The sequence below is a fragment of the Dipodomys spectabilis genome, unplaced genomic scaffold, assembly GCF_019054845.1.
Source record: "Dipodomys spectabilis isolate Male_0828 unplaced genomic scaffold, ASM1905484v1 ptg000069l, whole genome shotgun sequence".
Taxonomy (NCBI): Eukaryota; Metazoa; Chordata; class Mammalia; order Rodentia; family Heteromyidae; genus Dipodomys; species Dipodomys spectabilis.
In genome coordinates, this window is record NW_024870746.1 from 3,810,001 (window position 1) to 3,824,674 (window position 14,674).

Below are 14,674 nucleotides of genomic sequence, written 5' to 3' on the forward strand. Positions count from 1 at the left end.
TGTTCTTATCCCTGAAATGCATAGAGTAGCAAAGGCCTGCACCCTGCCCTCCGCTCTTACTTTGGAATCATTGGAACAATAATTCCTCTCTGATTCCGGCTTACTCTTGAATAATACAAGCGGCAAGAGTCAGAATTTGGTTTCTTGTTGGAGATTCAGAAGACAAAAATAGGCAATAGAATTATTGAAATGTGATATTTGTTGGCTGTGGGAGTAGACTTTTAATTAAAAGAATGTCAAAAAGCTGCCTCAATTAAAATACAGGTGTCAGGAAAGGAGACAATTTTTTTGGGGGGGGGGTCCTGTCGTGGGCCTGAACTCTGGGCCTGGGCACTGTCCCTCAGCTCTTCAGCTCAAGGCTAGCGTTCTACCACTTGAGCCACAGCACCACTTCCAGCTTTTTGTTTATGTGGTGCTGGGGAATTGAACCCAGGGCCTCATGCATGCAAGGCAAGCGCTCTACCACTGAGCCACCTTCCCAACCCCAAGGAGACAATTTTTAAAGGTTATCTATTTCATATAAATCCAACACAGAATTTTGTTGAGAAGATGTTACATGCAGTCAAGGCACTTTGCCATGGATACATAGTTGTTGTTTTTTTTATTGTAAAGATACTGTACAGAGGGGTTACAGTTACAAGAGTAATGAGTACATTTCCTATCAAGCATTATTACCCCCTCCTTTGTTTTTCCCCTACCATCCCTTACCTTCCCACCTCCCCAACACTTCCCTCTCTCCCCCTAAGTTGTAAAGTTTGTTTTCAACATAGTGTCTTGTACATCTCATTGTTACAATGGGTCAACCTGTATCCTTGTTTCAGCATTTTGTTATTTCCCTTCCCCTCCCCAAATTATATGCTTTTTTTGTATTGTATATGTATATACAATGTAAATGCAGTGAAAACAGGGGTTATACCATGAGGGAAGAACATAAGAAACAAAAATCACATAGTACATTAAAAACAGCAGCAGCAAAGATAACGTTGTTTTTATTTTTTAAAAAAAAAGCATATATTCTACTCTCAAGATTGTGGAACTGCTGGATGCCAGTGGCTCACACCTATAATCCTAGCTACTCAGGTAGCTGATATCTGAGGATCACGGTTCAAAGGCAGCCAAGGCAGGAAAGCCCATGGGACTCTTATCTCCAATTAGAACTAGAACTAGAAAACAGGAAGTGGCACTGTGCCTCAAAGTGGTAGAACTCTAGCCTTGAGCAAAAAAAGCTCAGGAACAGCACCTAAGCCTTGAGTTCAAGCCCCACCACAAACAAAAAAAAAAGTTGAAGGTGATTTTTTATTTTGTTTATTGTTTATTATTTTTAAGTAGTTGTACAAAGGAGTTTCAATTCAACATGTCAGTTTCTAAGTATAATGCATCTTAATCAATGTCACTTTTTTCATCATTCTCCCCCATCTCTCCCAACCCCACCTGTCCCCTCAATTTCCCTAGCTCTATTTTCACATGTATACATTGAATGTTAGGACTGCCTTTGCCCACACTTCCTCTTTCCATTTGTCTACCCTCCTCCCTGTGAAGTCCTGTTTCCTGGTATTCTTTTTTTTAAAACTGTAAGGTAAGTCAAACCATAGAGGAAAAAAAATAATTTAAAATAAACAAGATTCCCTCCCCCACAGTGTAACTCCCGCTTTCACTATATTTGATGTCAGTATAACATGTGGAGGAGACGGGGACAAACAAGTCGTTTAAGGATTCAGGTGCACCTGTTGCAACAATGAGAAGTACAAAATGTCATGTCAAAACCAGCTTTACAATGTCGGTGGGGGGGGGGGGGTATGACTGGGTGGGGGGGGGGAGGGAGGCTGGGAAGGGATGTGAAGGGTAAACAAAGGAGGAGGCTGCAATGCTTGTTAAGAAATGTACGCATTATCCTGCCCATGTAATTGTAACCCCTCTGTACAGTATGTTCTCAAATAAAATAAAATTAAAATTAAAAAAAAATAAAATAAATAAGATAAAGGTTAATATCTGAAAAAATAAAAATAAGTTGAAGATAAGCTGGGTGCAAGTGGCGTGTGCCTATCATTCTAGCTACTCGGGAGGCTGAAAATAGAAGAACTGCGACTGTAGACAAACACATAAGGAGAACAGCCTACACAAAAAAAGTTCATAAGAACCCTTTCTCAATCTGAAACTCAGAGCAGTGGTATGTACCCATTATCCCAAAATACATGTAAGGCTGAGACTGTGAAGATTGTGGTTGCCATGTCAGTACAGGCAGAATGATTGTGAAACTACATCTCCAAGGAGGGACCCTGGGAGCCATGGTGTACTGGTGCAATCCTAGCAAATGAGGAGAAGTCTAAAAGTAGAGGGATTGTTGCTATGGCTCATGTCCACATAGAAAGCCAGATCCCATCCTAAAAATAACCAATGAAACACACAGCTGCAGGTGTGGCCCAGAGATATCACACCAGCCTAAGCACGTGCACACAGCTAAGATCAAATCTCAGCACTGACACCAAGAAGAAAAAGGTGGAGTTGAGGAAAACGAGGATCGAGGGAGAAAGGAGAAGGAAAACTGTGTAGGTTAAAGCAAACGTGATGGGAAGACAAATGAGGGAGAAGAGATAAACATTAAGGATAGGTATTTAAAACTAACCAGTGTTTTCTGACCCAAAATGTAAGGTCCATATGAAGAACCAGGGCCACTAGCACTGCCAAGAAGTTCCAACCCTTGGAATAGGATCATCCTGTAGATTCCAGTGGACACAAAAGGTGTTCTTTCAAATCAATCGTGTCTTTTAATCCCTCTGTTCCCTGTTTGACTGCATTAACCTGGTTCAATTGAGTAGCTTCCTCACTGTTACCTTTTTTTTCCTATTTACCTCTCTCTTCCTTCTTTGGAGAGGAATCCTTCATCCAACCCAGAAAACCCTCCTGAATCGACTGATCCTTCATATTTAAGTCTTCCAAGTTAATCAACTAGGGCTCCTCCCATTCCACCCCAGGCTCTATTTCTCTCTCACCGCAATAGAGGACAATGTCCTACCCCCCTGCACTGCTGTACTTCACTGGACAAGACAGGCTCTCCGCCTCCTCAGCTGCCAGGGTTGCTCACAGATACCACGTCCCATCCGCATTGGGCATGACGTCAGTTTTCTGGGTGTCCAGCTGCTCCTCCTCACCCCACAACCACATTTCCCATACAGGCTTTGGGTAGAAGCCAAAGACATGACACACAAGCTGCAGACAACCAGGCCCAGGACTAGAGCCACTGGATAGCCAGGCTTCAAGACTTCACTGTAAAGGACAGGAATGATGCTCAGATAAGGACTAACACAATCTTAAAGTCAAATCTCCATGTTAGCCCAAACAGAAATATCATTCCCACTCCTGCTTGCCTCCTTATCCTCATTGGAAGAGGAAAGGGAATGGTATTAAAAAGGAAAACTGCTTGAGAGTGGGGTACAGAACCCATCTTTTCTCTGGAGATGAGCCTTCCCTGCTTCAAGCAGACTCAGGAGCAAATGTGGGCAGTTATCACTGAGAAATCTATGCACTGTTTTCATGTAGTTGTTGTCTAGATTGAGTAGTCTGCCAGCTAGCTGGGCCCTTTTCTCACCTTTTGGAGATGGTAATCATGAATTGTTCTAGAAGCTCAGGAAATCAGGGCCTTGATAAGCTACATCCAGGAATCCTACTAAGTCTTCCGCATAGTGCAGCTAGCAGCCTATTGACACTTGTGACTCAAAGGGAGCTGAGAAAGAGTTTTCATTAGAGGAGAGAAGGATTAAAAGAAAATTTTAACAGAATGAGAGGAAATAAGGGATAAATAGAAACAGATGAGAAATGTGTTAGGGAATTAAGGAAATGAAACAGCTTGGTTGGATGAAAGAGTCAAAGAAAGTGGAAGTGGTAGTCACAAGGGAGTGAGAAAGAGATAAAGAGCATGCGGAAGGACAATTGCTCAATGTGATGACAGAAATGCTGTGAACAAGAAGGACATGACGTGAGTGAGCTAGGTATAGAGCCAGGCAAGGTGACTGACATACAATGGCAGCGATGACTGTAAAGACAGAGTCTACTCACTCTGAAGACATTGCAGGATGGAATAGGAGAAACCCTAGGTCTCCTTGGCACAGGCCGAAATTTTCTGAATAGAGACCCAGAAACACAACAAATCAAAGAAAGGTTGGACAAATGGGATTGCATGAAGTTGCAGAGCTGCATGGCAAAGGACATAGCTAGCAAGATCAATAGAAAGCCCACAGATTGGGAGAAGATCTTCACTAGCCATACAACGGACAAGGGTCTCATATCTAAAATATACCTGGAACTCAAAAAATTAAATCCCCCAACAACAAATCCTCAAACAACTGCCCAATAAATAAGTGGGCAAATGACTTAAAGAGAAACTTCTCTGAAGAAGAAAGAAGGATGGCCAATAGACACATGAAGAAATGCTCAACCTTCCTAGCCATAAAAGAAATGCAAATCAAAACCACATTGAGATACCACCTCACCCCAGTTAGAATGGCAAAAATCAAGAACTCTAATAACAACAGATACTGGAGGCGATGTGGACAGAAAGAAACCTTACTTCATTGTTGGTGGGAATGTAAACTTGTTCAACCACTTTGGAAAGTAGTATGGAGGTTCCTCAAAAGACTTCACATAGAGCTCCCCTATGACCCAGCAATCCCACTTTTGGGCATTTACCCAAATGCTTACAAACAAGACCACACTAAAGCTACCAGCACAACTATGTTTATTGCAGCATTATTTACCATAGCTAAGATATGGAACCAACCCAGATGCCCCTCAGTAGATGAATGGATCAAGAAAATGTGGTATATATACACAATGGAATTCTATGCCTCCATCAGAAAGAATGACATTGCCCCATTTGTGAGGAAATGGAAAGACTTGGAAAAAATTGTATTAAGTGAAGTAAACCAAGCCCAAAGAAACATAGGTCCCATGGTTTCCCTTATTTGCAATATCTAGTATATGTATGAGTCAAGCAGAAAAGGTCAGATAAGGTGATGTTAGGAAAATGAACCCTAAAATATGTATTTAAATGTTTTTTTTCTTTCATGCATTTGTTTCTAAAGCATTTATAAGATTATTTCTTTAGGTTTTGGAAAAATTAGGAATCCATGGAACATTCCTCAATACAATAAAGGCTGTATATGACAAACCTACAGCCAGCATTATACTTAATGGTGAAAAACTAAAGCCATTTCCTCTTAACTCAGGAACAAGACAAAGATGTCCACTCTCTCCACTTCTCTTCAATCTAGTAATAGAATGCCTAGCTACAGCAATAAGACAAGATGCAAACATAAAGGGGATCCAAATAGGGAAAGAAGAAATAAAACTCTCCCTCTTTGCAGATGACATGATCTTGTATATAAAGAATCCCATAGACTCCACTCCCAAATTACTCAAGCTGATTCAAAACTTTGGCAAAGTAGCAGGTTATAAAATTAACCCCCAAAAATCAATGGCTTTTCTGTGTGCCAACAATGAGAAAAGTGAAGCTGAAATTAGGAAAGCAACTCCATTTGTAATAGCCCCACAAAAAATAAAATACCTAGGAATTAACTTAACTAAAGAAGTGAAGGACCTCTATGATGAAAACTTTAAAATCTTGAAAAAGGAAATCAAAACAGAACTTAGAAAATGGCAAAACCTCCCATGCTCCTGGATTGGAAAGATTAACATCATGAAAATGGCAATACTTCCCAAGGCTATCTACAAATTCAACGCGATACCTATCAAAATTCCAACCTCATTCTTCAAGGAAATAGAAGAGGCAATCCAAAAATTCATATGGAACAATAAAAGACCCCGAATAGCAAAAACGCTCCTCAACGGACAGAACACTGCTGGAGGAATATCAATACCAAATTTCAAACTCTACTATAAAACCATAGTAATCAAAACAACTTGGTACTGGCATAAGAACAGACCTCAGGACCAATGGAATAGAATTGAAAACCCAGAAATGAACCTACAGACCTATAGCCATCTAATCTTTGATAAGGGAGCTAAAAAAAATAGAATGGAAGAAAGACAGCCTCTTCAGTAAATAGTCCAGGCAAAACTGGTTAACTACTTGTAGAAAACAAAAGCTAGATCCTTATATATCACCCTGCACCAGAATCAACTCCAAATGGATCAAAGATCTCGGAGTCAAAGCAGACACTCTGAAAACATTACAGGATGGAATAGGAGAAACCCTAGGTCTCCTTGGCTCAGGCTGAAATTTTCTTAATAGAGACCCGGAAACACAACAAATCAAAGAAAGATTGGAAAAATGGGATTGCATAAAGTTGCAGAGCTTCTGCATGGCAAAGGACATAGCTAGCAAGATCAATAGAAAGCCCATAGATTGGGAGAAGATCTTCACTAGCTATACAACAGACAAGGGTCTCAGATCTAAAATATACTTGGAACTCAAAAAATTAAATCCCCCAACAACAAATCCTCAAAGAAACAACTGCCCAATAAATAAGTGTGCTAAAGACTTAAAGAGAAACTTCTCTGAAGAAGAAAGAAGGATGGCCAATAGACACATGAAGAAATACTCAACCTCCTAGCCATAAAAGAAATGCAAATCAAAACAACATTGAGATACCACCTCACCCCAGTTAGAATGGCTATAATCAAGAACTCTAACAACAGATGCTGGAAGGGATGTGGACAGAAGGGAACCTTACTTCAGTGTTGGTGGGAGTGTAAACTTGTTCAACCACTTTGGAAAGTAGTATGGAGGTTTCTCAAAAGACTTCACATAGAGCTCCCCTATGACCCAGCAATCCCACTTTTGGGCATTTACCCAAATGCTTACAAACAAGACCACACTAAAGCTACCAGCACAACTATGTTTATTGCAGCATTATTTACCACAACTAAGATATGGAACCAACCCAGATGCCCCTCAGTAGATGAATGGATCAAGAAAATGTGGTATATATACACAATGGAATTCTATGCCTCCATCAGAAAAAATGACATTGCCCCATTTGTTAGGAAATGGAAAGACTTGGAAAAAATTGTATTAAGTGAAGTAAACCAAGCCCAAAGAAACATAGGTCCCATGATTTCCCTTATTTGCAATATCTAGTATATGTATGAGTCAAGCAGAAAAGGTCAGATATGTGATGTTAGGAAAATGAACCCTTAGATATGTATTTTAATGTTTTTTTTCTTTCATGCATTTGTTTCTAACACATTTATAAGATTATTTCTTTGTTGCTTTGTATGTCCTTCCCCCACAGTGTAACCCCTGCTTTCACTGTATTTAATGTCGGTATAATTTGTGGAAGGGAAGGGGAAAAACAAGTCGTTTAAATAAGGATACAGGTGGACCCGTTGCAACAATGAGAAGTACAAGTTGTCATTTTGAAAATGAACTTTACAACTTTGGGGGGGGGGGGGGTGGGGAGGCTTGGGGGGGCGGGGGGAGGCTGGGAAGGGATGGGAAGGGTAAACAAAGGAGGAGGCTACAATGCTTGATAAGAAATGTACTCACTATCTTGCCCATGTAATTTTAACCCCTCTGTACAGTATTTTCACAATAAAAATAAAAAAATAAAATAAAAAGAAATGTGACACCCAAGCAGATAGCCATATACAGACATTTATCAATTCAACTCTTTAATCTGCACTGTATTCAAAACTGTACTGGTACAATTGTAGAAAACTTGAAAGAACTATCGTTCCATCTTTTAAAATGTAATCTTCAGTAATCAATATTGTAAGGGGAAATAAATATACTCATTCAACACACAAAAAAAAGACAGAGTCTACTAAAGAGGCAAACAGTAAGAAGGTTGAAGATATACAACTGGAAGTTGAAAACCATGGCCACCAGAGACTTCTAAGAAAAATATAACCTTACAATCAATGAGAAAATGTTGTAACCCAATCAGTAAGAAAACAAAGGACGCCACAATTAATAAACCAAATTATAGGAGTCTTTATTGTAAAGGCTGGCGACTGCATGTGGGGGAAGAGGCTTCCCAAATCATGAGCCCCAAGACAGCTCGGTTAGTCTTTTAAAGAGAAGGACCACATTCTTTTTGGCAAGCAATGTGGGAAAGGTTTTTCCTTGCATAGCATGTACAGAAGTGAAAACGAGCGTTGGTAGCACATCTAGACTTATTCCCCAGAATACTGGGCAAATGAAACATTTGGGTTTGTTTTTGTTTTTGTTTTTGCAGCACTCACTGAGCAAAAACAACTTGTGGTTTCCTGCAGCCCCTCTAAGCAGACTACAGCTCTTGGATCAGGGGCCTCTTCCCTTAGGGAATAAATGACATTACTTCTGTCAGGCTTCATGTTTAAGGACATAGCCTACTTCAAAAGATCTTCAGAAAGAGCAAGAGACTAAAGTTTGGGATAACCACTCTGGCTTTGAAGCACCTGCCCAGAGTATGCAATTTCAATTTTATGCTGGTGGAGTGGAAAAAGATTCAGAAGAGAGAGTGGGATGCTGCCCAGGGCTGAGAAACTCATTGAGCTACTCCTCCCTATTTCCCCATTCCTCCTGGAGGGAAGTGGACTTAGATTCAGAACAAAGTCGATTGGTATAGGTATTAACTACCTGAGCTCTGACGTTCACTTGGAAAAACTCTTGCAGGTTAATCTATTCCGTGTTGCTGTAGTTTCCCCTGGAAGATGAGGGTGCCAGGGCTGCTGCTCCAGCTGTGACCTGGCAACTCACCCAGCCAACCTGAGATGGTATTTTGTATCCAAGAGTAGTTGTAAAAGGATGAGGTCTGAGGGGGGGGCGGGGGGGGGGGGGAGGATGGGAAGGGATGGGAAGGGGAAACAAAGGAGGAGGCCACAACGCTTGATAAGAAATGTACTCATTATCTTGCCCATGTAATTGTAACCCCTCTGTACAGTATTTTCACAATAAAAATAAATAATATTTTTTAAAATATTTTTAAAGGATGAGGTCTGAATGAATCAGAAAGACACAGACTCTCCAATCCTGTAGCAAAAGATGGCAGAGAATGGGGAGAAAAGAGTCATTGGGAAGAAGAGACTTGAAAAAGAAAGGTGCCAGAATGGTTTACTCAAAATCTGGGAAAGCGACAGCTATGATTATCTTAGCACACTTTGCCTGGAAGAAGGGTGCCCTTCAAAAAAGCCCAGGAGCTTGGCACTGGTGACTCGCACCTGTAATCTAAACAAGAGATTGAGATCTCAAGGTCACAGATAGAAGCAACTATGGACAGAAAAGTCCATAAGACCTTTATGTCCAATTAACCACCAAAAAGATGAAAATGAAGCTGTGGTTCAAGTGGTAGAGCTTCAATAACAGCCAAGTGAGAGCAAAAAGGTCCTGAGTTCAAGCCCCAGGACCAGCACTGGAAGATGGAAGGAAGGAAGGAAGGGAGGAAGGGAGGGAGGGAGGAAGGGAGGGAGGGAGGGAGGGAGGGAGAAACCTGACATGAATGTGCAGCAGATGATCATGCATTCATTTTTTTCAAGGAACATTGAATCTGTAGAGGAGAAAAACATTTATACCCAGGCCAATTAAGTTTCAGTGTGATGCATTGTGTTATAATATTCAACTGTGTTTCTCTTTCTTTCTTTCTTTCTTTCTTTCTTTCTTTCTTTCTTTCTTTCTTTCTTTCTTTCTTTCCCAGTCCTGGGACTTGAACTCAGGGCCTGGGCACTCTCCTTGAGCTTCTTTTAGCTCACAGCTAGCACTCTACCACTTGAGCCACAGCACCACTTCCAGCTTTTTCTGTTTATTTCATACTGAGGAATGGAACCCAAGGCTTCACGCATGCTAGACAAGTACTCTACCACTAAGACACATTCCCAGCCCCAAACAACTGTATTTTTTTATCCTACTTAAAACAACCTTGGGCGGCTGGGAAGGTGGCTCAGTGGTAGAGCGCTTGCCTTGCATGCCTGAGGCCCTGGGTTCGATTCCTCAGCACCACATAAGCAAAAAAGAAAAAAGCCGGAAGTGGTGCTGTGGCTCAAGTGGTAGAGCGCTAGCCTTGAGCTGAAGCGCTGAGGGACAGCGCCCAGGTCCAGAGTTCAGGCCCCATGACCGGACCCAAAAAAAAAAAAAAAAAAAACAACCTTGGGTGTGTATGTGTGTGTCTGCACAGGCGCTCTACCACTCTGCTTCCAGTGGTTAATTTCAGGGGACTTTCCAGCCCCAGGCTGGCTTTGAACCACAATCCTCAGATCTTAGACTTCCAAGTAGCTAGGATTATATGCATGAGCTACTAGTGCCTAGCAAAACAATATTTTTTAAAGTGGCAACCTTAAAGTAATGTTTGCTCTGTCAGAATCTTAACTTCAGAGGTTGGTGAGGAGTGCTAATTATACTGTTATGTTACTTATAATGCAGTTGGCAGTGTTTAAAAACATTTGCTAGATGGATGAATTAATTATAGCCATATGTTAAATTATTGTTTCTTAGTTATGAAGGCGATCTTCCAACATAAAACTTTTTAATCTTTTTTTCATTTAAATCTTTTGTAATCTTCAAATGGTTGTTCAAGGGAGTTATAATTTAATATGTCTAATTAGGTGCCCAGTGTATCTTGATCAGTCACCTCATCCATCATTGTCCCTTTTACAGACTATCAAAACACAGGACTTGGAGGGTCGCGTTATGTGGGACACAGGGTAAGGTGTGAATTGTATACAGTAAGAAGTTTCATGAAGACATTCCCATGCATATATTCAATGTACTTTGATTATATTCTTCCCTCCATTACTCCCTCTCATCCCCCAACCCCTTTCCCATACATCTCCCTGGCAGTCCCTGTTCTGTTTTTATGAACTAATTTTTGCTTTTATTTTTGTTTCTCCCACGCACACTTCAACTTCTACAAGTGAGAGAAAGCATACAATGCTTATGTTTGTGGGACTGGCTGCGTTCACTGTACTGGGCCATCTCCTCTTGCAGATGATACTGTTCTAATTGTATTTGTTCACAAAAGTTAACATTCTTGCAGCTTATACAACCTACGCATTTGATTTTATTGGAATTGAGGTTTTCAAGAGAAGATAATTTCTTATTAATATAAGAATATTATATTACACAAGGATTTAGTTTAACAGATCTATAAATTTGCTTTGAGACAGAATCTCATTTTGTCTCCCACGTGTGCTTCAACCTCACAATCCTGGAATCCTGGAATTAAAATATGCACCACTGCAACCACTAAGATATTTGTAATTCAGAACTTTGCAAATGAACCAGCTTGCTACTGAGGCATGAAATGAAAGGTTTTGATGGCTTTAAGCTTCAAGCTCATTTTAGGATATTGTATTGCCCGCTGCTTAATATTTATCCAGGTCAACTTGCAAAGCCTTCTGGGTCATTTTTTACACAGTAGAAATATCCTGTCTGATTGTGTACTTCCCAATTCCTGTTGTTTAATTTTTTAATTACAGGCACCTTACGGACCAGAAAGTAGTTAAATTTGAGAACTAAGAAAATTAGGGTTACTAAGATTACGACAGGCAGAAAACAGAAAAGTGTTGGAAGGAATATATTTATATGAATAAAAACAAGGAGCTTTCAGCCAGGTTTTACTACAATTCGACAGCTGCTTTGTAAATTATAGACTTTAATGCAGCTTTTTTCATTCAAAAGGAAAAGCACTTTTCCTCTCAGAGTATATAAATGTTTTATAATCATAATTGGTACAAAAATTGACTTTTGGAATAGAGTTTTGTATTTTTATTGTCCAAAAATACATAACATAAAATCTATCATCTTAACTGTTTCTGAGCGTGGAGTTCAGCAGTACGCTGCTGGAAAACAGATCGCAAACACTCCATCTCACAATGCTGAAATCCAATAACCAGCTCCCTTTTTCCTCCAGTGGAATAGAATCATGGCCAGAAATAAATCAAACACTTGCATTATTTAGTAGTTAGTTGATGCTTACAAGATTGAGAGTCATGTCAAACATCAAGTTACTAACATTGAGAAGAACAATATTCTCTCTGTCCATGACAATTTTGATTAATTATCAAGTTAGGTTTAAATATTTGTTAACTGGAGGAATGTGTGACTTCATTCTGGCCCAAGGTGGACAATCATATTTTAAATATCAGAATTAGCTTAGCTTTGACTTTGGACTAAATTAGGAACTTAATAGATTTTCACACATTACTGAGAAAGTCAATTGTCTTAAGTCTACTTATAACACTTTCAAGGTAAAATGGGCACTGGTGGCTTCTACATGTAATCCTAGCAACTCAGGAAGCTGAGATCTGAGGATACAGCCCAAGTAGGAAAGTCCATGAGACTCTTAGCTCCAATAAACTCTTCAGAAAAATTTGGAAGTGATGCTGTGGCTTAAGTGATAGAGCACTAACCTTGAGCAAAAGGAGCTCAGAGACAGTGCCCAGGCCTTAAGTTCAAGCCCTAGGGCTGGCACATATATTCACACACGCGTGCACGCGCGCGTGCACACACACACACACACACACACACACACACACACAAACCTTTCAGAGTCATGTCACTCTCTTAACCATTATGATAGGAATGCATACTCACAATTATTTCTATCACAAATACCCTTAGACCTTTATATTTTTAAAGGTACATATGTATGCATATAAATATGTATATATATATATATATATATATATACATACATATAGTGTGTGTGTCTAACAATTCACAGAATGACAGAAGAGAAAAACAGCATACCTTACTCCAAAAAACAAGTAATGATATTTCTGAACAAATTTTTCAAATAAAACATGTCAGCATACAACAAATTGAGAAGAGTGTTTTCAAAGTAAATTATTGGGCCACCTTAAGAATAGGAGTGAAGCCCCAGGGCTCCAGCTCACATCTGTTACCTAGCTACTCAGAAGGCCAGATCTGAGTATCTCTATTCAAAACTATCCCAGACAGGAAAGTCCATGAGACTCTTTATTTCCAATTAACCATCAAAAAAAAAAAAGCTGGAGTCTGTGGTTCAAGTGGTAAAGCACTAGCCTTGAGCAAAAAAGCTAAGGGTCAACACCCAGGCCTGAGCTCAAGCCCTAGGACTGGCACCAAAAAAGAAAAAAAAAGGACAAAAGCAAAAAAGAACAGGACCGTGTTTGTGGTTCAGGTGTCATAATAGCAAGTTTGAGCCCAGCACCAGTGGCTCACACCAGGCCTGTAATCCTAGCTACTCAGGAAGCTGAGATCTAAAGATGCAATTTGAAGCCAGCCCCAGGCAAGAGAACCTGTAAGACTCATAGAAAGCCTCAGCCTTGAGGACATGCAGACCGAAGTCATATATACAGCAAAATTTATTGTCAGCAAGCTGACAGGCTGACCCTCTGGGGTAGGAACAGCACTTGTCCTTGAGCAAGGAGGTTTATATGGCTAGGGGGCTAGAGGCAGAGAATTTTATTAGGGGCGGGGAGCAGTTTGTGAGGTGCATGAGAGCAGGGGATTTTGTTGTGGCAGGGCTGAGGTGTATGTTGCAGCTGCCTATAAGATAAGGCCTGAGTCAGCTAATTTGAGGGATGTGCCTGTGTCACCAGATTTGGAGGAAAATCCATGCTTGACAGCAGGGCCTAAGAGAGCAGAGTGGCTCCTAAAGTGTAGGAGATTAGGCTAACACTTATCTCCAATAAACTACCAAGAAAAGTCAGAAATGGAGCAGTGGCTCAAGTGGAAGAGCACTAGCCTTGATCAACAAAGCTCAGGAACAGCACCCAGACCCTAAGCTCAAGCCCAAGGACCAGCACAACAAAATAAAATAAAAATAAAATCACAGCTGGAAGCAGAAAGAAAGAAGGAAGGAAGGAAAGAAGGAAGGAAGGAAGGAAGGAAGGAAGGAAGGAAGGAAGGAAGGAAGGGAGGGAGGGAGGGAGGGAGGGAGGGAGGGTGAGGAAAGAGAAAGAAAGAAAGGAAGGAAGAAAGAAAGAGAGAGAGAGAAAGAAGAAAGAAAGAAAGAAAGAAAGAAAGAAAGAAAGAAAGAAAGAAAGAAAGAAAGAAAGAAAGAAAGAAAGAAAGAAAGAAAGAAAGAAAGAAAGAAAGAAAGGAAGAAAGAAAGAAAGAAAGAAGGAAAGAAAGAAGGAAAGAAAGAAAGAAAGAAAGGAGGGAGGGAAGGAGAGGAAAGATAGAAAGAAAGAAAAAGAGGAAGGAAGAAAGAAAGAAAGGAAGGAAGGAAGGAAGGAAGGAAAGAGGGGAAAGGGAGGGAGAGAAAAAGGGAGGGAGAAAGAAGGAAGAAATGAGAAAAAGAAAGGGAATGGAGGAAAAGGGAAAGAGAAGAAATGAAAAGAAGAAAAATGAAAGGGCAGGGGAAGGGAAAGAAAAAAAAAGATGGGACTGTAAATAGCTTAATTTGATGGGATTTTTTATACATTTTTTTAAATTGTGAAAATACAGTACAGAGGAGTTACAATTACACGGGCAAGGTAATGAGAACATTTCTTTTTTTGTTGTTGTTGGTCCTGGGGTCCCTCAGCTCTTCAGCTCAAGGCGAGCGCTCTACCACTTGAGCCACAGCACCACTTCCGGTTTTCTGGTGGTTAATTGGAGATGAGTCTCACAGACTTTCTTGCTCGGGCTGGCTTTGAACCTTGATCCTCAGATCTCAGCCTCCTGAGTAGCTAGGATTACAGGTGTGAGCCACCGGTGCATTGTTGCCTCCTCCCTTGTTTCCCCTTCCCATCCCTTCTCCCCCCCCAAAGTTGT

General features: G+C 40.5%; 1 pseudogene; it reads right to left on the reverse strand.

Annotated features, from left to right (window-relative positions):
• Positions 1-2,946: 2,946 nt before the first annotated feature.
• On the reverse strand, positions 2,947-10,574 carry LOC122109243 (annotated as a pseudogene).
• Between the last annotated feature and the right edge of the window lie 4,100 nt (positions 10,575-14,674).